The sequence below is a fragment of the Bison bison genome, unplaced genomic scaffold, assembly GCF_000754665.1.
Source record: "Bison bison bison isolate TAMUID 2011002044 unplaced genomic scaffold, Bison_UMD1.0 scf7180017860456, whole genome shotgun sequence".
Taxonomy (NCBI): domain Eukaryota; kingdom Metazoa; phylum Chordata; class Mammalia; order Artiodactyla; family Bovidae; genus Bison; species Bison bison.
The window spans coordinates 422,410-442,442 of NW_011491028.1; the positions used below are offsets into that span (position 1 = coordinate 422,410).

Sequence of the window (20,033 nt, forward strand, 5' to 3'; positions counted from 1 at the left end):
CCACTGTATCATTTGTTGCTGTGGAAGAGATTGGAATGAGTCATTCAGTTCAGTTCACTCGCTCAGTCGTGTCCGACTCTGCCACCTCATGGACTGCAGCATGCCAGGCCCGCCTGTCCATCACCAACTCCCGGAGTTTACTCAAACTCATGTCCATGGAGTTGGTGATGCTATCCAAACATCCCATCCTCTGTCGTCCCCTTCTCCTGCCTTCAATCTTTGCCAGCATTAGGATCTTTTCCAGCCAGTCAGTTATTTGCACCAGGTGGCCAAACTATTGGAGTTTCAGCTTCAGCATCAGTCCTTTCAATGAATATTCAGGACTGATTTCCTTTAGGATGCACTGGTTGGATCTCCTTGCAGTCCAAGGGACTCTCAGGAGTCTTCTCCCACACCACAATTCAAAAGTATCAATTCTTCGGTGCTCAGCTTTCTTTATAGTCCAACTCTCACATCCATACATGACTACTGGATAAACCATAGCTTTGCCTAGACGGACCTTTGTTGGCAAAGTAATGTCTCTGCTTTTTAATATGCTGTCTAGGTTAGTCATAACTTTTCTTCCAAGGAGCTGCTGCTGCTACTGCTAGGTCACGTCAGTCGTGTCCGACTCTGTGCCACCCCATAGACGGCAGCCCACCAGGCTCCTGTCCCTGGCAAGGAGCAAATGTCTTTTAATTTCCTGGCTGCAGTCACCATCTGCAGTGATTTTGGAGCCCCGCAAAATAAAGTCTGTCACTGTTTCCACTGTTGCCTCATCTATTTGCCATGAAGTGATAGGACCAGCTGCCATGATCTTAGTTTTCTGAATGTTGAGCTTTAAGCCAACTTTTTCACTCTCCTTTTTCACTTTCATCAAGAGGCTCTTTAGTTCTTCTTTGCTTCCTGCCATAAGGGAGGTGTCATCTGCATATCTGAGGTTATTGATATTTCTCCCGGCAATTTTTATTCCAGCTTGTGTTTCATCCATCCCAGCGTTTCTCATGATGTACTCTGCATTTAAGTTAAATAAGCAGGGTGACAATATACAGCCTTGATGTACTCCTTTCCTGATTTGGAACCAGTCTGTTGTTCCATGTCCAGTTCTAACTGTTGCCCCCTGACCTGCATATAGATTTCTTAGGAGGCAGGTCAAGTGGACTGGTATTCCCAGAATTTTCCACAGTTTCTTGTGATCCACACAGTCAAAGGCTTTAGTATAGACAATAACGCAGAAGTAGATATTTTTCTGGAACTCTCTTGATTTTTTGGTGATCCAGCGGATGTTGGCAATTTGATCTCTGGTTCCTCTGCCTTTTCTAAATCCAGCTTGAACATCTTGAAGTTCACGGTTCACGTATTGCTGAAGCCTGGCTTGGAGAATTTTGAGCATTACTTGAGTAGCGTGTGAGATGAGTGCAACTGTGCAGTAGTTTGAGCATTCTTTGGCATTGCCTTTCTTTGGGATTGGAATGAAAACTGACCTTATCCTGTCCTGTGGCCACTGCTGCATTTTCCAAATTTGCTGGCATATTGAGTGCAGCACTTTCACAGCATCATCTCTGAGGATTTAAAATAGCTCTACTGGAATTCCATCACCTCCAGTAGCTTTGTTTTTAGTTATGCTTTGTAAGATCCACTTGACTTCGCATTCCAGGAAGTCTGGCTCTAGGTGAGTGATCACACCATTGTGATTATCTGGGTTGTGAAGATCTTTTTTGTACTGTTCTCCTGTGTATTCTTGCCACCTCTTCTTAATATCTTCTGCTTCTGTTAGGTCCATACCATTTCTGTCCTTTATTGTGCCCGTCTTTAAGGAGTCATAGAGTGTTCCAATTCCTACTCTGATGCTTGCCAGCTGAAGGGTCACTGAAAAGTTCCTTAACCTTGGGATATTCGGCCACTGCATTTTACAATAATATTTGCTTAGCCTCAATATCTTACAACTTCAATGAGAAAACACATGTGAAAACTTTTTGTAAATAATAATGGTCTTTTCTACAAACATAAAATTACTCTTAATAGTTTAGTTAAATATGAAAATTGCCTTGGACCAAGGTAAAGACTTTCCTTAATTCAGGTGGCCTTTCTTCCTTTTAAATGTCAAGAATGATTATACAAGAGTGGTTTGTTTTTTTTTTTTTCCCCTTGACCTCTTTATTCCTTCTGGTTGCCTCGTTTCTAATTCCCTGCCTTTATTATTCTAGGCAAAGCTGCAGTGACGAAAGGAGTGGTGTAATTTTTGAATTTCAAGAACAGTGAAGTAGGCGATGGCAACGAGCGTATAAAAGGACACGTAAGTCAAACTGAATGTTTTCAAACATCTGTTCTCAAGCATCTCATGGGTCTGATGTTCCTCAGAATCTCTCCTGCTTAGTTTTGCAGTGGTCTGTGAGGCTCTGATGGATGGAGGGATCTTTCCGGTCTTCAGCCCCAGGTCAAAATCAGCCAAGGAAAGGCCAGGGTAATTTGCAGGAGGAAGGAGAAAGGTTTGAAGAGGCCACTTTACTCATTGGAGGTGGAAGACAACGTGGGCCAGGGTGGGAGAAACACAGAAAACAAAGGGCACGGAAACACTCTCCGAGTCGTTGGAAGTGACAGAAAAGGGTCTTCCTTGCCAGATCAGAAGCTTCAGGGAGGCCTGGGGGAGTCATTTCCTCTAATCAGAATTGCCTTGGTTGCAGCTCCTTATCCAGGAAGATTACATTTACGAGGTCTGCTCCTTCTCTGGAGTTGAAGAGTCTAGGCCAGTGCTTCCCAGACGTGAGATTAAGAATTTGCCCTAGAACTAAATGTGGAAACTTCTTCACTTCTTTTCAGAAAAAGTCTGTCTACCAAAAGTAAAAGTCAGTTGAACTAAACAGTGTTCTTTGTAGTGGTAGTTGACTTCCATTCTGGTGCATAATGTTACTATGTCCATATATACATCCAAAAAAAATCGCCTAGTTTTACTTGTTTTTAATCCTGATAAGAATAGTATATTGCATGTGATATTCTGCAGCCTTCATTTTTTTCACTCAGTTGTACTTTTAAGATTCACTTGTTGCATGTAATAGTAGTAAATGATTTTTTATTGTTAAATAAAATTCTACTCCAAAAATCTATCATAGTTTATCTGTTGCTCCATTTCCTTCTAACAATTGGTATTTTGTTGCCATTCTAATGAGTATAAAATAGTGTATCAATGTGGTCTCAATTTACACTTTCTAATGAATGGTGAGATTGAGCAGTTTTTTTGTGTGTGTGTCCTTTGGAGAGGAGAGGTTATGACTTTAGAGAAATTTTTCAGTCTTGAAGTTGTATTTCTTTTTTTATTTTTTGGTTTTGTTTTTTGAAAATAGTCTAGCAGTCTCTCTTTCAATTATGTTGTGGTTTCGTTGCTCATCTTCATTCTTTTTGATTGAAGTTTTTGTTGATTTGTGTTCTCACATATTATATCCTTACACCTTTACTTGGGTTCTTTTTCTAGTTCTTCTGTTGAATATTTACTTCCTTGGAAGGTGGAGTCGCTACTTGTAGAATGACTCCCAAGAACAGAGTCTATTTTCTGCTAAAGTATCTTTACTTGGGTTCTTTTTCTAGTTCTTCTGTTGAATATTTACTTCCTTGGAAGGTGGAGTCGCTACTTGTAGAATGACTCCCAAGAACAGAGTCTATTTTCTGCTAAAGTATCTTTACTTGGGTTCTTTTTCTAGTTCTTCTGTTGAATATTTACTTCCTTGGAAGGTGGAGTCGCTACTTGTAGAATGACTCCCAAGAACAGAGTCTATTTTCTGCTAAAGTATCTTTACTTGGGTTCTTTTTCTAGTTCTTCTGTTGAATATTTACTTCCTTGGAAGGTGGAGTCGCTACTTGTAGAATGACTCCCAAGAACAGAGTCTATTTTCTGCTAAAGTATCACTTTCCTTTCACCAGAATCCTAGATATGTGGGTCTCTGACTGAAGACGCCCTTCTGCCACATGTGGAGTACAGGAAATAGGTATCTACTGCTGTGAATTAGAGGCATCATCTCTGTAGACTTCTGCAGGCTTATATTCTGCACCCTTTTAATGGACATAGAAAGTCGCTTGAAGATTTTGGTCTCTAAAATGTTAAGTTGCCTTGTGCTTCAGCACATGGGAAAAAAAAAATATTATTTCAAAATGGATGTCAACTGAGAGTGTTGATGTAATAGTTTTTTAATTCATTCTGCAACAGAAACATCATCTGTAGGCCATCATGCCTTTTCAGAGACCACACAGATGTGATGGGAGTGTGTGGATTAGGAGTTTGTGTTGGCGGTGACATGTTAGGCAGGTTTCTACTCTGCAGAATCTTTGTGCTTTGCAGGTTATGCATTGGATTTTTAATGCTAGTGTTATCATAGAGAAGGTAGGCACAGAAAACATCCCCAGGGAATGCTGAGCTCTGTGATGAGCGATTCTCTGAGGGGCTACCTCTTATTGGACCCATACCTTCACTTGGAAAATATAAATATCAGATAATTCTGTGTCTTTTCCTCCCTTGGGTAGCAAATTCTAGTGAGTGGTTACTTTGTGTTCTTATTTGCTTGGTTATTGTTGGCTGTCAGTTCACCTACTACTGCCATTTTGGTTTGGTTGGCTGAACACTCCAGGAACTTTGCCTGGAGAGCTAGGAAAGAGATAAAGAAGTGGAGAAGTTTACCAGGAACGGCCAGTGGGTCCCCAGGGAGGCCCTGCCCAGGCTTTGGGCCGGGGAACCATCATTCACAAGCACAAACTGCTTGGGTCTGAAAAGGGTCTGATTACCACTTCCCCCAGTTCTCTTGGCCTGGACCAGCCAGTTCATTTGATAGATCAGCAACTGGCCCTTTGAGCCACCCAGTTCTCCTCTTTTAGCTATAAATGTATCCCCTGGAAGACTGTGATTTGAGCCATTAGCATGATTTTAATACAGTTCACCTGAATGCAGTTTCTTTCCTTCTGCAAAATTGTGACTCCAGTCGTATCAAAATGGTGCAGAGAGAGATCTCCAGAATGCTGTCTTTCAGGTGTCATTTTTAGTGAGGGCATCAAAACTAGGGCTTGACAGGCATTGTTGGGATGAGTGACCATAAACCTGAGTTTGCTCACCAGGCCCCATCGTATGAATCAGAGCTGTGCTTTGCTTCACACTCACTGTACATCTCCCAGACTTTGGTCCTGATCTTGCTCTCTAGACCAAGAACAGTTCCTCACTGCTCTCTAACTCAACCCTGGAATACTTAGCCATTTGTAACATTTTCCTCCTTTCTCACGTGACATCATAAATTTGTATATTTCTAAAGAAGGTTCTGAAAAGTAGAATTGTTTTAAACTCTTTCTTCTCCAACCTGCCCTCCTTGCTCCTCACCAAATTCGCATCTGAATACTTGTTATTGTGCCCTTTATCTGATGCCTTCAAACATGCCCACAAAATAATTTCTGTTTGCCTTTGTCTCAGGCCAGGTGTTCAGGGTGGGAAGCATGATTTAGAGGGAGCCACGTTAGGTTCCTCAGTAGCCAGATGACCTGGCTTCAAGTTGAATGTCTACTTGAAGTCTGTATGACTTTGGTTAATCACTTAGCTTTTCTGTGTTTTCATTTTCCCACCTCATCTATTCATATGCTGGAGCAATGGTTCTCAAATGTTTTGGTTTACAGTTCAGTACAGTTCAGTCGCTCAGTCATGTCCAACTCTTTATGACCCCATGAACCGCAGCACGCCAGGCCTCCCTGTCCGTCACCAACTCCCGGAGTCTACCCAAACCCAAAACTTTCTATATGTCCAACTCTCATATCCATACATGACTACTGGAAAAACTATAGCCTTGACTAGATGGACCTTTGTTAGCAAAGTAAAGTCTCTGCTTTTTAATATGCTTTCTAGGTTGGTCATAACTTTCCTTCCAAGGAGTTCAGTTCAGTTCAGTTGCTCAGTCGTGTCCAACTCTTTGTGACCCCATGAATCGCAGCACTCCAGGCCTCCCTGTCCATCACCAACTCCCGGAGTTCACTCAGACTCACATCCGTTGAGTCGGTGATCCCATCCAGCCATCTCATCCTCTGTCGTCCCCTTCTCCTCCTGCCACCAATCCCTCCCCGCATCAGAGTCTTTTCCAATGAGTTAACTCTTCGCATGAGGTGGCCAAAGTACTGGAGTTTCAGCTTTAGCATCATTCCTTCCAAAGCAATCCCAGGGCTGATCTCCTTCAGAATGGACTGGTTGGAGTAAGTGTCTCTTAATTTCATTGCTACAATCACCATTTGCAGTGACTTTGGAGCCCAGAAAAATAAAGTCAGCCACTGTTTCCACTGTTTCCCCATCTATCTGCCATGAAGTGATGGGACTAGATGCCATGATATTAGTTTTCTGAATGTTGAGTTTTAAGCCAACTTTTTCACTCTCCTCTTTCACTTTCATTAAGAGGCTCTTTAGTTCTTCTTCACTTTATGCCACAAGGGTGGTGTCATCTGCATATCTGAGGTTATTGATATTTAAGGCCCCTTTATACTCTTTAAAAATGATTGAGGGCCCCAAAAACCTTTGCTTATATGAGTTATAGCTAGCATTTGTGGCAGGCAGAAAAATAGCCCCCCAAAGATGTCTACTTCCTAATCCCCAGAACTGATGCATATGTTACTTTACCTGGCAAAAGAGACTGCCAGTGTGGTTACATTAAGGATCTCGCAATGCAGAGATTATCCTGGATTAATCAGGAGAGCTCAGTGTAGTCAAGGGTCCTTATAAGAGGAAGACAGTGTGCAGGTGGCCTCCAGAAACTGGAAGAGGCAAGGGACACATTCTCCTCTGGGTTCAGGAGGAGCTCAGGCCTGTCAACACCTCCGTTTTAGCCCTGGAAGGCCTGTTTGTAGACTTCTGATGTCCAGAACTATAATTTATGTCATTTTAAGCCACCTATTTATAGTCATTTGTTATAGCAGCAATAGGAATCTAATGCAAATATTTTCTGTTAAAAATTAAAAGTGACAAATTTAAAAAATTAATTTATTTAGAAATAATAAACTCTTATAGGTTAGCATCAACTACTTTTTTGGGGCGGAATAGTTATTTTTCAACTGTTAGTGAGACAACTACCACTGCTATATATTTTTATAAATCTCTTTTAATGTCTGGCTTAATAGAAAGTACTTGGATTCTCAAATCAGCTTCTGGATTCAATTTGTTGTGGTATCACGTGTCATGTAGCCTCTGAAAAACTACCCTGAATATATTCACAGAGAAAGAGCATTGAAAAGGCAAATACTGTCTTAACATTATTATAAAAATAATTTTGGCCTCATGGATTACCTATAACATAGGCCTCTCAGGAAGTACCCTACTTTGAGAACATCTGGGCTAGAACATAGCCACATAGCTATGTCTAGCTGCCAAGAGTCTGAGAAGTGCCGTTCTTATTCTAGGTGCCAGCTTTTAAAAGTGAGGGTTTAGAAAGGGACATTAAAGGACATTGATTGTTATATATCAAAGTTTGATACCCATGGTGGGTAGACAGTTGCTAAACTGTTGGTTTCCCTTCTCCTTGTCCTCATATTAGCTAGGAAAAATGGGCGTTCTGCTTAGACTACATCCTTTAGAAATACCTACAGTGGAACACAATGGCATGTAGGTGGAGTCATAACTGCAGAGAGTTGCATTTTTACCATTTGTAGATTGATTATATGAAATATCTTTTGTTTGGTGCTCACAGACAGCTTTTGATGCCTTGTTTGGGTCTTTTGAATTTAACAATGCACTTCCTTTCCTTGGGTAGGATTATAGTTGAAATTGAACTTCAGCCTGGCTTTGATTCGTAGTTGTCCTTTATGAGTTTGAAACTACACGGGGAGTAACATTCCCTCTTGGTCATTTTGTAGATGGTTCCTGCTTCTCCCTCTCAATATTCTTTTGCTGAAGAATAACCCAGGTCCAGTTTCTGATGTGAAAGAGCAGTTAGGAATATTTGTGCAAAGTAGCCTGTAGTTTAAAAAAAAATGTATGTAAATACAGTAAACACAGTTTGGCGTTAAGTGGCATGATTTTGAGCTTAATATAAAGCTTAATACTGATCTCATTAATTGATGATATGTGTTTAATGCATTTTTAGTGCTATCCTCATCTTTAAATTGATTATTGTAATAGCTTTTGGGTGAATAAGGACTTGGAAGATATTTTAACATCCCAAATATGGTTAGTTCAACCTCTGGAGTGGGAGAATCCTTTGTATGTTTCACAGAGTTGACTGTCTATTTCCTGACTGAACTGATTGGAAACAAGTTTTGATTTGGGATGGGGGTGGGGGAGGAGAAGAAGCAGAATTTAGAGGCTCAAGCACTTGGGGAAAATGTGTACCTGATGTTTCCTTGGGGAAAATGTGTACTGACTGGTGGGTACTGTGGACCAAAAACAAACCAAAAAATGCTGCCTGTTGTTTTAGTAAAGGATTCAGTAAGGATTGTGGTGGCCATAAAGTCACCAACCACTGCAGCAGCCACCCAGACCTTGTAGCCGGAGGGGAGCTCAGGATGCAGAAGAACAGGCTGCTAACCATCAGGCCACCAGCCCCTTCAGCGCCTGGATGGTGCACAGGGAGGGGAGTTCAGGGTGGAGGAAACCCAAAACTGGCCCTGGATAGCTAAGATGCTTGTCAAAGGAACGGCTTCAAGAAACCCAGACTCTTGTATCTTCCGCATACATAAATTAGCTGAGATGTCTGGATTTTTTTATTAACAGCAATCTTTTGATGTTTAACTAGATATTTTTTTCCCTGTAGGAAAAATTCCTGTGTCTCCTGGCTCCTCCCTTATCTCTTGGAAAGTTTTTCAAAGCTATCTGGCAGACAGCAGTCCCTGGCTATAGTCCTTAGTAAGGACTGCGGACAGACATAACTCTCCACTTTTTAGGTTGTGCGTCTTTTTCAGTTGACAGTGCTCTGGGGGCCAGAGGGTCACTGCAGTGTCTGGTTACGATTGTGAACTGGAGGTGGTCAGGGCAGTTCTACTCGCTTTGCTCTTTTCCCCAGCAGCCCCTGAAAACTACCTAGGGATTGTCAGTTTCTGCTCTGCCCCATGGTGTACTGTGTTAGCAGGAATTGGATTGAAACCTTAGTTAAAATAGAGTGGAAGCAATTTTTTTGTGACTCCAACTTGAGGTACCACAAACCTCCTGGTACTAAGCAGCCTGGATCTGGGGTACTCAAAAGTTTTTAGCAACTAGCATCATAATGGTAGCACTTATTACACATATATGAGCATAACAGAAAAACTGTAAGTGAAACTGATAGGAAGGTTTGTCCCTATGTTAGTTTCTGAATACATTTCAGATCATCACCGGTGGTTCTCCAAGCAGGATATCCCTGAGACTTGCTAGGTGTTTCAGGAGGCAAAAGTGAGCTTGCCTGTAGCGCACTTCCCTCTTTAGGGGGTTTACAATCACATCCATATGGTGGCAGAGGTTAGGGTGCTGATTCAGCAAAAGTCTTAGTTAAAAGCCACGTGGTCATTCATTGCAGCAGCTAGCAGTTTTGAAAACATGGGCTGGAATATTTTTCTGATGCTTTAAAATAAGAACAAAACAGTTGTTTTAAGATGGCAAAACAATGAGTGTTTTGATTTGGCATTTCCTGCATTGACTAATCACTATATGTAAACGATTTCTCTGATCAGGAGGCTCCACTAGCCAAGAGCTGTGCCTTACTTACTGTATTTTTTCATCAGCTCTTTAGCAAGCCTGGGCCCAGGAGGCATTTCAGGCTTGTAGCCAGCCCTCCCAGGCCTTCAAACACTCTTTGTTGCCTCTTGCACGGAGGGCCCCAGGGTGTTTTGGAAGCCACGTGTGACTTTAAGGAAAAGATTAGCAAGAGGCAGAAGCACGTACTAGCTGCTTTTGGGACTTTTTTGCTTTCACTCTCATTTCTGACTGATTTCCGGGCTGACTCCCATAGCAGCTGTTGCATGCACTTGCTCCTTTTTGAACTCCTGGCCTCCCCTAGCCCAGCCCATGGCAAATGCCCTCAGAAACGAAGCCCTGGAGGGACTTCTCTGGTGGTCCAGTGGTTAGGAATCTGCCTTCTGATGCAGGGGACACGGGTTCGATCCCTGGTCTGGGAGCTAAGATCCCACGTGCCATGGGACACTTAGGTCCCCACACCACAACTAGAGAGCCTGTGTGCTGCAGTGAAGGTCCCCTGTGCCGCAGATAAGACCCGATGCAGCCAGCAACTAAAATGCTTTTTAAAAAAGAAAGAAATGAAGCCGTGGGGACAGAGCCTGCCCTCTGCCTTCCTCCTCTCCGCCACAGTCTAGCTGCCATTCTCCTGGCAGGTGCCACAGCTGGGCTGGTCCTGAGCTTCATCGGGTACAGGTGTGTCTTATTTCTTCCTCCTCACACATCTCCCTTGTCCTGCCCTCCCCTCTGTCAGGCGTCCAAGCATGCTGCTGTTCCATTTCGCTACCCTGTTGTACGATTCTTGAAATGGGTCAACTGTCCGATGCCTCCAGCGGTGTCTTTCACATTCAGACTCATTCATTCCCTCACAGCCACACTTCACACATTATAATCTGACAGACGTGCCTTGAATATTCAGAAAACATTTACTGACCACCTCCTGTGTACACAGCAGCTGTGTGCAGATGCCAGGAGATAGAGAGACGAATCAGACGCTTTGTGCTGTTGGTGGAGAAGGGGAGAGAAATGTGGGAGCAAATAGTGAGAGACGGCTTCTAGTAAGAACATGGACTAGCTATAGTGAGGACACAGGGGGAGAGGGAGCAGCTTGGTCCCAGAAGGTGTATAAGTATGGCCCCGAGACAGGAGAAGAGGGTCATAGCAGCCATCAGCCGGAAGTGGATGGGGCGTTCCTGTGACTCAGCCCCTTCCCAATGGGATTCCACCGTGACTAGCCTAGGGCAGGGGGACACCTCTATAACGAAAGGATCTCTAATGGTGGATTTGGCTCACTGCGGCAGAGGGTTGGAAAGGAATTTGGGAGGCTGCAGCTATCCCTAAAGTAACAACATGGGTAGGCTTTGACCTAAGAAGGTGAATGGTCCTTGGTACAGTTTCTCAGAGATGGAGGACTTCCTTATATTCTTCCTCTTTAAGAATTTGTTGGTTATGTACTCACTGTTTAACTGCCCTGATATTTAGATTCTGTGTTTTTGTGGGAAGACCTCATAAATACTGAGTTTCAGGATGAGCGTAGAATACAAAGACCTCCCAGTCCAAACCAGATCGTGTTTTACTTCTCATTCATGGATAGTACTTGCCCCGGTTTGTAACTGTGTGTGTATGTAAGTATGTCTCCACTCTTAAGTTCTTTTAGGGATGAGAACTGTTGGTTTCCTTTTCAACCTTATGTCCATATTGCCTCCACTGGGCTTGGCATATAATAAGGAAAGAATGAACAGGGCAGACACCCAGCCTGAAAAGTGAACCGAAAAGTCAATGGTGGGATTTGCACAGTGAAGCCTGAGAATAGATAATTGACTTTTTAAAAAAATTTTTTCAGATTGAAGTGTGGTTGATGTACACAGGTGTACAACATAGTGATTCACAATTTCTAAGGATTATACTCCATTTATAGTTATTATAAAATCAGTGGCTGTATTCCCTTTGTTGTGCGGTATATCCTTGTAGCTTATTTTATGCCTTAGACTTTATACCTCTTAATCCCCTACATACCTTGTGCCCTCCCCTCTTCGCTCTTCCCACTGGTGACCACTGTTTTGTTCTCTATATCTGTGAATCTGTTTCTTTTTCCTTTTAAATTTTGGATAACAGAGTTCTAATTTGGTCAAGGAAAAAGGGCAGAAGAAAGTCATCGTTTACTGAAGTCCCTTCCAGCAGATGATGTTTACAGAACCAAAAATGTCTTTTCAAAATAGAATGTGCTTAATGGAACAGATATATATTCTGATTATAGTAGTGCTTATATGAATCTATACATGTGATAAAATACTATAGAACTGCACACAAAAGAAAGGGGCAGGAATTGAACATGTCGAAATGAATGAAATCTTAACAGGATCTGTATTTTGGTTAACAGTATTGTACCAATGTCAAGTTCTTGCTTTTAATACTTTTATTATGGTCATGTAAGATAAGAGGTGCATACATGGGAGCTCTCCACTATTTCTGTAACTTCTGTATGAGTCTCAAAGTATTTTGGGAATTCCCTGGTGGTCCAGTGGGTAAGACTCTGTGCTTTCACTGCTGAAGGCGAGGGTTCAATCCCTGGTTGGGGAACTAACCAAAAGCTGTGTATCACGGCCAAAAAAACGTTGTTTAAAGGCAAATAAAAATAGATATTACCAAGTCCTGGAAAAGATACTGAACAACTTGAACTCTCTTGCACTGCTGCTGCTGCTGCTAAGTCGCTTCAGTCGTGTCTGACTCTGTGTGACCCCATAGACAGTAGCCCACCAGGCTCCCCTGTCCCTGGGATTCTCCAGGCAAGAACACTGGAGTGGGTTGCCATTTCCTTCTCCAATGCATGAAAGTGAAAAGTGAAAGTGAAGTCGCTCAGTCGTTTCCCACTCTTAGCGATCCCATGGACTGCAGCCTACCAGGCTCCTCCGTCCATGGGATTTTCCAGGCAAAGTCCTGGAGTGGGGTGCCATTGCCTTCTAGTGGGAATGTAAAATGGTACAGCCACTTTGGAAAACCTGTTTTGTTTTTGTTTTTGTTTTTACAAAGTTAAATATGTACTAAAGGAGATCAGCCCTGGGTGTTCTTTGGAAGGAATGATGCTAAAGATGAAACTCCAGTACTTTGGCCACCTCATGTGAAGAGTTGACTCATTGGAAAAGACTCTGATGCTGAGAGGGATTGGGGGCAGGAAGAAAAGTGGACGACAGAGGATGAGATGGCTGGATGGCATCACCGATTTGATGGACGTGAGTCTGAGTGAACTCCAGGAGTTGGTGATGGACAGGGAGGCCTGGCGTGCTTTGATTCATGGGATCGCAAAGAGTCGGATACGACTGAGCGACTGAACTGAACAGAACTGAAATATATACTTAGCATGCAAGAGAGCAATTTCACTCCTAGATTCTTACCCCAGAGAAATAACCTCTGTTCACACAAAAACCTGTAGGCTAATATTTGCAACAGTGTTATTTATTTTATTTATTTAGTTTGGCAGCTTGCAGGAACTTAATTCCCTGACCAGGGATTGAACCCAGGCCCTCAGCAGTGAAAGATCAGAGTTGTAACCACTGGACCACCAGGGAGCTCCCAACAGCTTTATTTCTAATTGCCCATGACTTGAAAAGACTCACATGTCCTTCAGCAAGACAGTGGATAAGCAAACTGGGCACTGATGAAATATTACTCAGTACTAACAAAGAACAAACACAACTAACTGGATGACTCTGAAATGCATTATGTTATGTGAAAGAAGCCATGCTCAAAAAGATACATTCTGTGCATGATTCCATTTATATGACATTCTGGAAAAGGCAAAAGTAGGTTCATCTAGTCAAGGCTATGGTTTTTCCTGTGGTCATGTATGGATGTGAGAGTTGGACTGTGAAGAAGGCTGAGCGCCGAAGAATTGATGCTTTTGAACTGTGGCGTTGGAGAGGACTCTTGAGAGTCCCTTGGACTGCAAGGAGCTCCAACCAGTTCATTCTGAAGGAGATCAGCCCTGGGATTTCTTTGGAAGGAATGATGCTAAAGCTGAAACTCCAGTACTTTGGCCACCTCATGTGAAGAGTTGACTCATTGGAAAAGACTCTGATGCTGGGAGGGATTGGGGGCAGGAGGAGAAGGGGACAACAGAGGATGAGATGCCTGGATGGCATCACTGACTCGATGGACGTGAGTCTGGGTGAACTCCGGGAGTTGGTGATGGACAGGGAGGCCTGGCGTGCTGCGATTCATGGGGTCGCAAAGAGTCAGACACGACTGAGCGACTGATCTGATCTGATCTGATAGGGTTAGAAAAAAGACCAATGGTTTCCTGGGGCTGGGAATTGGGGAGAAGCTTGACTTACAAAGGTTATAGGGAACTTTTACCTGTATCTTAACTGTGGTGATGATGACATGACTATATGCTTTGGTTGAAACTTATGGAATTGTTACCTAAAAAGGATGGATAACTGCATGTAAATTATATCCCCAAAATCTGACTTTAAGATGAAAACACCACCACCAACAAAAGTGAATAATGAATGATGTTCTTTAGCTTAAATACTCATGAAGGGTTCAGTGGCTGTCACTTGCCCATGATTGGATAAAGATTTGTGAAGTCACTGATTACAGTGATGTCTTGTTCAAACTCCAAAGTGTAGCCTCTTTAGTACTTTGGCCTCTAATTGAGCAATGGAAATAGCTATGACTATAGAGATGGGTGTTCTAATATTTTTAAACAGAATGCTTTGGGGAGATTAAAACAAAAGCTTCTGACTCTTGCTTTAGCAGATCCAGTCTTTAGTGTGTGAACATGTAATCAATTGTTGCTCTATCTCCTTTCCTGGCTTCTTTGCTGTTAGAACAGTCATTAATGGAGTAGACTTACATGCATTTTTAGATTGTTTTAAATATAAGCTATAACAACTGGGCTGTGGTTTTTTTTTTCCTCCTAGAATGGATGATACAATATTGTATGGGGAAAAACCCAAGTTTTGATTTGGATGGGAAGAAGGAAGGCTTATTTCATCACTATAGCCAGTATAAGTTAAATATAACTCGCAAATATTGGTAGCAGGAATTAGAAGATTCAGACTGAAAATTCAGTGGAGCTCTGAAGCAGTATCTCTTAATAATCACCATCTTCTGTAAATCAAAGTCAAAATTTGATTTTGAAGGAAGATTTAACTCTGAACTCTGCTTGATTTGTGGAGTTGAAGGACATAACATTTCCCTTTATGGAACAGATAGCTGGATAATGCATGTGAGATTGCAGCAGTCTTTTCCCAGTAGAAGACTCCTTGTTAATTTAAAACCGGGACTTACTAGGTTGGTTTGGATTTAATGCAATCTAGTATTTCAGCGGAGCAAACACTTAATCATTAACCACTTGTGATGCCTATTATGAGGGTTGGGTTTGCACAGCCAAATAAGCCGCAAGCCCTGTTTTCAAGGAGTTCGCCATCCAGCGTGGTCACCTGAGCTGTGTGCAGCCCCCTTAAGTCCAGCTGCAGGAGAAACCCCCTAGAGGAAGCCCTGACCTGGGATGCGTCGCTTCAGTTGAGCCTTGTAAGTAGACTTGTTTGGGCCTGAAAGAGAGCACTCGGTTTTTCAGGCAGAATGAGCCAAAGTGCCATATGAAAGCTTTTGTGATCAGGGAATCATCATATTGAAGCAGGGTAAAGAATTTCTTCTCTTTCTTCCCAATTATTCAGACTAGAATATAGATAGATATAAATACCAGAAAAAATATATAAAATTATTCTAGAAATACTGGAATACGAGAAGGATATAAAATTATAAGTAAATTACCCCTTTTACTCCTCTATTAGTTTCTATTGCGGGTATAATTAATTTTTACGACAATGTTACTGTTTTGAAACAACACAGATTTATTATCGTAATGCTTCTTTAAGCCAGAAGCCCAACATGGGTCTCACTGGGTTGAAATCAGCATGTCTTGAGACTTTGGGCTTTTCCGGGTTAAAATCTGCGTGTCTGAGACTTTTGAGAGGCTGCCACTGTTCTTTGGCCTGTAGCCTCTTCCTCCATCTTCTCTCTGACATTTATTTGTAGTCAAATCAGGAAAGGGTTTCTGATTTTAAGGACCCATGTGATTAGACTGGGGCAGCCTGGATAATCCAGGATACTCTTCCCATGTCAAAATCCTTGATTTATCACATCTGCAGAGTTAGGTAACATAGTCACAGGTTCTGTCCACAGGATGTGGACATGGGGCCATTATTTTGTGCACCATATCTGCCTACCCTTATTCCTTTTATTCTCCCCACTGATAAATTATTTGGATACCAAAGCAAGCATAAACATAATGTATTTATTTATGAAAGTGAAAGTGTTAGTCACTCAGTCGTGTCTGACTCTTTGCAACCCCATGGACTGTAGCCTGCCAGGCTCCTCTGTCCACGGGAGTTCTCCAGGCAAGAATACTGGAGTCAGTAGCCATGCCTTCCTCCAGGGGATCTTCCCAACCCAGGGATCATACCCCAGTCTCCTGTGTTGCAGGCAGATTCTTTACCTTCTGAGCCACCAGGAAAGCCCATACCTTAAAGTACTTTCCTCTTATTAGCACTCACTGAACTGTCTCGTTTATTCCAAGTGCTGTAATTGAATTCTGCTGCTGCTGCTGCTAAGTCACTTCAGTCGTGTCTGACTCTGTGCAACCCCATAGACGGCAGCCCACCAGGCTCCCCCGTCCCTGGGATTCTCCATTCTAGGGAGCAGATATTACTTTTTTTTGAAGATCACAATTAATGCTGGAGGGATCATCTTTGGACATATATCTTGATATTCTTTTCCGCACACATTCGTAAGGAAAATATGAATATATGTGGGTTGTTAATTTTGAAAGAAGATTGTAAGCAATTAATAAAATGGGAAAAGAAAAGGAATACGTGATACAAACGGAAGTTCTCTAAAAACATTGAAGAAGGAAACGAGCATTAATTTGTGGTTTATTATATGCCCATCACCATGCTAGCAGATGACTTCCTTTTTGTCACATCATGTTCCATGGTGATACCAAGAGATCTGTTGTTAGCCCCAGGCTACTGATGAGGGAAATGAGCAGTAGAAGCTCGTGTAACTTGGTCCAGGTTGCGGCTCCGGGGTCCACATCACCCTGCCTCCCCAAAGACAATGGGGACCCCTTCAAGTTATACCCCCTACAGCTCAGTCCTCAGATGTGGGCAGCATACCAAGTGGTGACTCTTCCGACACCCTTAGATTGTTTAACTCTTTGAATATTTGAGGTGCCCTCATGTGCATTCTCACTTGCACTTAAAAAAAGGTCTCAGGGAATGAGTGACCACAGTTTTAAATCTGGCATTGCTGCCACACAGCACCCTCCAGGGACTTGTGTGTTGTGACCAGTGGCTCTGGCTGGGCAGCGGGGGCTCCTGACAGTGGGCGACCTTCAGGACACTCAGAGAGTCGCCCTGATGAGTTCTGCTGTGGGGGCTGACGTGGGCTGCACCCTATTCTGGGCTGAGATGGGGGTCCCTGTTGCCATGGGACCACTGGTCTGGAGGCCTGGTTGGAACAGAAGTTCTCCTGGGACTCCCACTGCGGGGTGTTCACAAGTTGGGGTTTGACCCTCCTGAAGATGGCATGAAGCCTGGTAGGGCTGCTTTTCCAGAAGAGCTTCCAAACACCAAGCACGTGTAATTGCTGCCTCCATCCAGCCTGGCAGGGCCATGCTGGCTGGTAACCAGTGTGATACCAGGCTGTTGGCTGTTTGCCGTCTCACTTGGGAAGAGGGCAAGGGCTTGGGTTCCATGGTACATTGACCTGGATGTGGTGATGGTTTTGCTTCTGGGGTCATAAAAATCAGGAGGCTGTTTCAGGGTGCAGGTTCGGGTTCCCTGGTTCAGGTCTTATTCCTGAACTTGCTCTTATACAGAAAGAAGCGTGATCAGTGTGTGCAAAATTGTTTATCGCTTCTCCAGAGTGAACAGCGTTTGATGAAGGGATGTCAGAACCGCTTGCTTTTCAGCCTGTTTAGCATGGCTCCAGCTGGCCTGGGCCCAGGGCCTCTGTGTTCCTGGGCTTCTGTCGCTTAGAAGAGCTGCATGGTGGCAGGAGACAAGGGGCTGCTTGTGTGCATTCCGACCAGTGGCAGCTGCAAGAGAGGAGAGTGATAAAGTCCTTCTGTTTTGCTTTTGCTCAACTCTAAAGGCTACTTTAGGGTTTTTATAACATTACAGCATTCCTTAGGAAAGCTTGACTTGGGACATTTATTCTGAGGGTTTTAGGGATCTTTTGTGAGGAGAGGTACTATCTGTCAGAAGGACAGCAGGGATGGAACTCTTGGCTGCCTCTAGCTACCATCAAGCTGTGTGATCTTGTGCCAGTCACTCCCCTTCTCCGGTCCTGTAAGCTGGGGAACTGGGACGAGAGCAGCCAAGTCATTCACACTCAGAACCAGCACTCTGGACACACTTGGTGCTAGGACACTGTGTCCCCATTGACATGCTTAGCTGAGGATTTGGAGCCTGAAAGAGCTGTTTCTGATGCCCGGGTCGTGCCACTTAGACCTCCATGAGCCTGAGCAAGTGACGTTATTTCTTTGGTCTCCTTGATCAGATTGGGGATAAGTCACTTCGATCATGGGGTGGCTGCCAAGATTCAGTTCAGTTAAGTGAGGTGGTGTGTGGGGAAGGCACTCTGCCAAGGGTCTAGTACCTGGTTAGGGTGCAGCTCAGGGTAGCTGCCCACCGTTAGCTGTGAACTGTTTGGTATATGAGGGGCTTGTGACACTGTCCTTTTACTGCTTGTCACAGAGCGAGTGGCTCCCATTAGCTTTAATTAAAATGAAAAAATTCTGATAACTGTGAACCAGCGGTTCTCTGTTCCCAGGGTTCTCTGTTCTTTGCTGTTACTTTAATTTGCTCCTTGAGGAGTCCTGTGTGGTCTGAGGAGTGGGCTCTGCTTAACTGGGCTTCCCTTTAGGAAGACAATTTTATAACATGAAACAAAACTAAAAAAAACAAACATGACCCAAATGGCTCCACTCGGGACTTCTCAGTTTGCAACTTCATTATTTCAGCACGGCCTTTTCATAGTTCCTAGCTTTAGTCATGAGAAGACAGGTTTGTGAGGCGTAGATGATGGGGTGGAAAAATGCAACCCCGTATTTTTCTTGAGAGAGAATACAGAGACGTGTGAGGAAGAAGGCTTAACTTGCCAAATATGTATTGAACTCCGCTATTTTTAAGGCATTTGGAGATGCAAAAGTGAATTCAACTGATGTGGTCCTTGTCGCCATAGAGATTAGTTTATTGGAACAGGGCAGCCATTAAATTATAGAAATAATGATTTAATTATAGTTGTGATGGTGCCGGGGGAAATGCAGGGTATAATAAGTGGGCAATGTAGGATTGCATGTGATGGGAAGATCAGAAAGTCACCCTGGGGCAGTGGCTTCCAGTTTAAGGTCCGAAGGATGAGAGGAAAGTGTGCCAGGGGAAATGAGGATGCGTCTCCCCAGACAGAAGGAGCACAGCGGCAAAGGCAGAAAGAAGCGAGGCTTGTTAGAGAGACTGGAGGAAGGCCAAGGGGGCTCAGAGGCTGGTGCGCTCTGGGGACAAGGATGTGAATGATTTGGAGAGGTAGGCAAGGGCTGGACTGTGCCATCAGGCCTGGGCATCCAGGATCCAGATTTTTTTTATTCTAATTTTTATTTTATATTGGAGTATAGTTGACTTACAGTGTTGTGTTAGTTTCGGGTATATAGGAAAGTGATTCAGTCATACTACGTATACATAAACATTCTCCCTGACATTCTCCCTGATTCCCTTCCCATATAGGTCATTACAGAATACTGAGTGGAGTTTCCTGTGCTCTAGGGTAGGTCCCTACTGATTATCTGTTTTATGTATAGCAGTGTGTATATGTTAACAGGATCCAGATTTTATTCCAAAGAGCAGTGGGAAGCATTGAACTAGAAAAGGGCCTTGATGTAACTGCATATGTGTTTCCAAGCGGTCACTCTGGTTTCTTACTGGAGCTTAGATTTTTGGGGATAGGAACACAGAAAATATGGGGATACCAGTTTGGAAGCTGCTGCAGCCATCCAGGTTTATTACGACGTCCTGTTCTCAAGTGGGGAATGGAAATGAGTATTTAGGAGGCGCAGCCCACAGGACCACCTTGATTGACGGGATGGGGAGATGCGAGGGAAGGGAAGGAGCCCAGTGCAGTTTCTGTCCTGAGCATCTGGGAGAAGGGTAGTCCTATCTGGGCAGATAGAAAATTTGGGGGGATTGTGGTTTAGGCGGGGATGGAGGAGTGTCTGCTGGACACAGTTCTCCTTCTTTGGGGATGCACTCCCCCTCCATTTCCCTGAGGCCTCTACTCAGACAGCCCCTTGTTAGGGAGACCGTTGGAGACCACTGCAGCAGTCCTCCCCGTAACACCTGTCACC

General features: G+C 43.5%; 1 protein-coding gene across 19 annotated transcripts in view; it reads left to right on the plus strand.

The window, feature by feature from the left end:
* SGMS1 (sphingomyelin synthase 1) overlaps positions 1-20,033 on the plus strand; it is a 330,390-nt gene that overhangs the window by 98,265 nt on the left and 212,092 nt on the right. For 14 of the 19 annotated variants that reach the window (XM_010832194.1, XM_010832198.1, XM_010832199.1 and 11 more), the window contains one exon: positions 2,187-2,275. The gene's annotated coding sequence lies outside the window, so the exon portion shown is untranslated. Of the gene's footprint in view, positions 1-2,186; positions 2,276-13,829; positions 15,161-20,033 lie in introns of those variants that run through there. The other 5 variants (XM_010832205.1, XM_010832202.1, XM_010832208.1 and 2 more) reach the window with 1 other exon arrangement.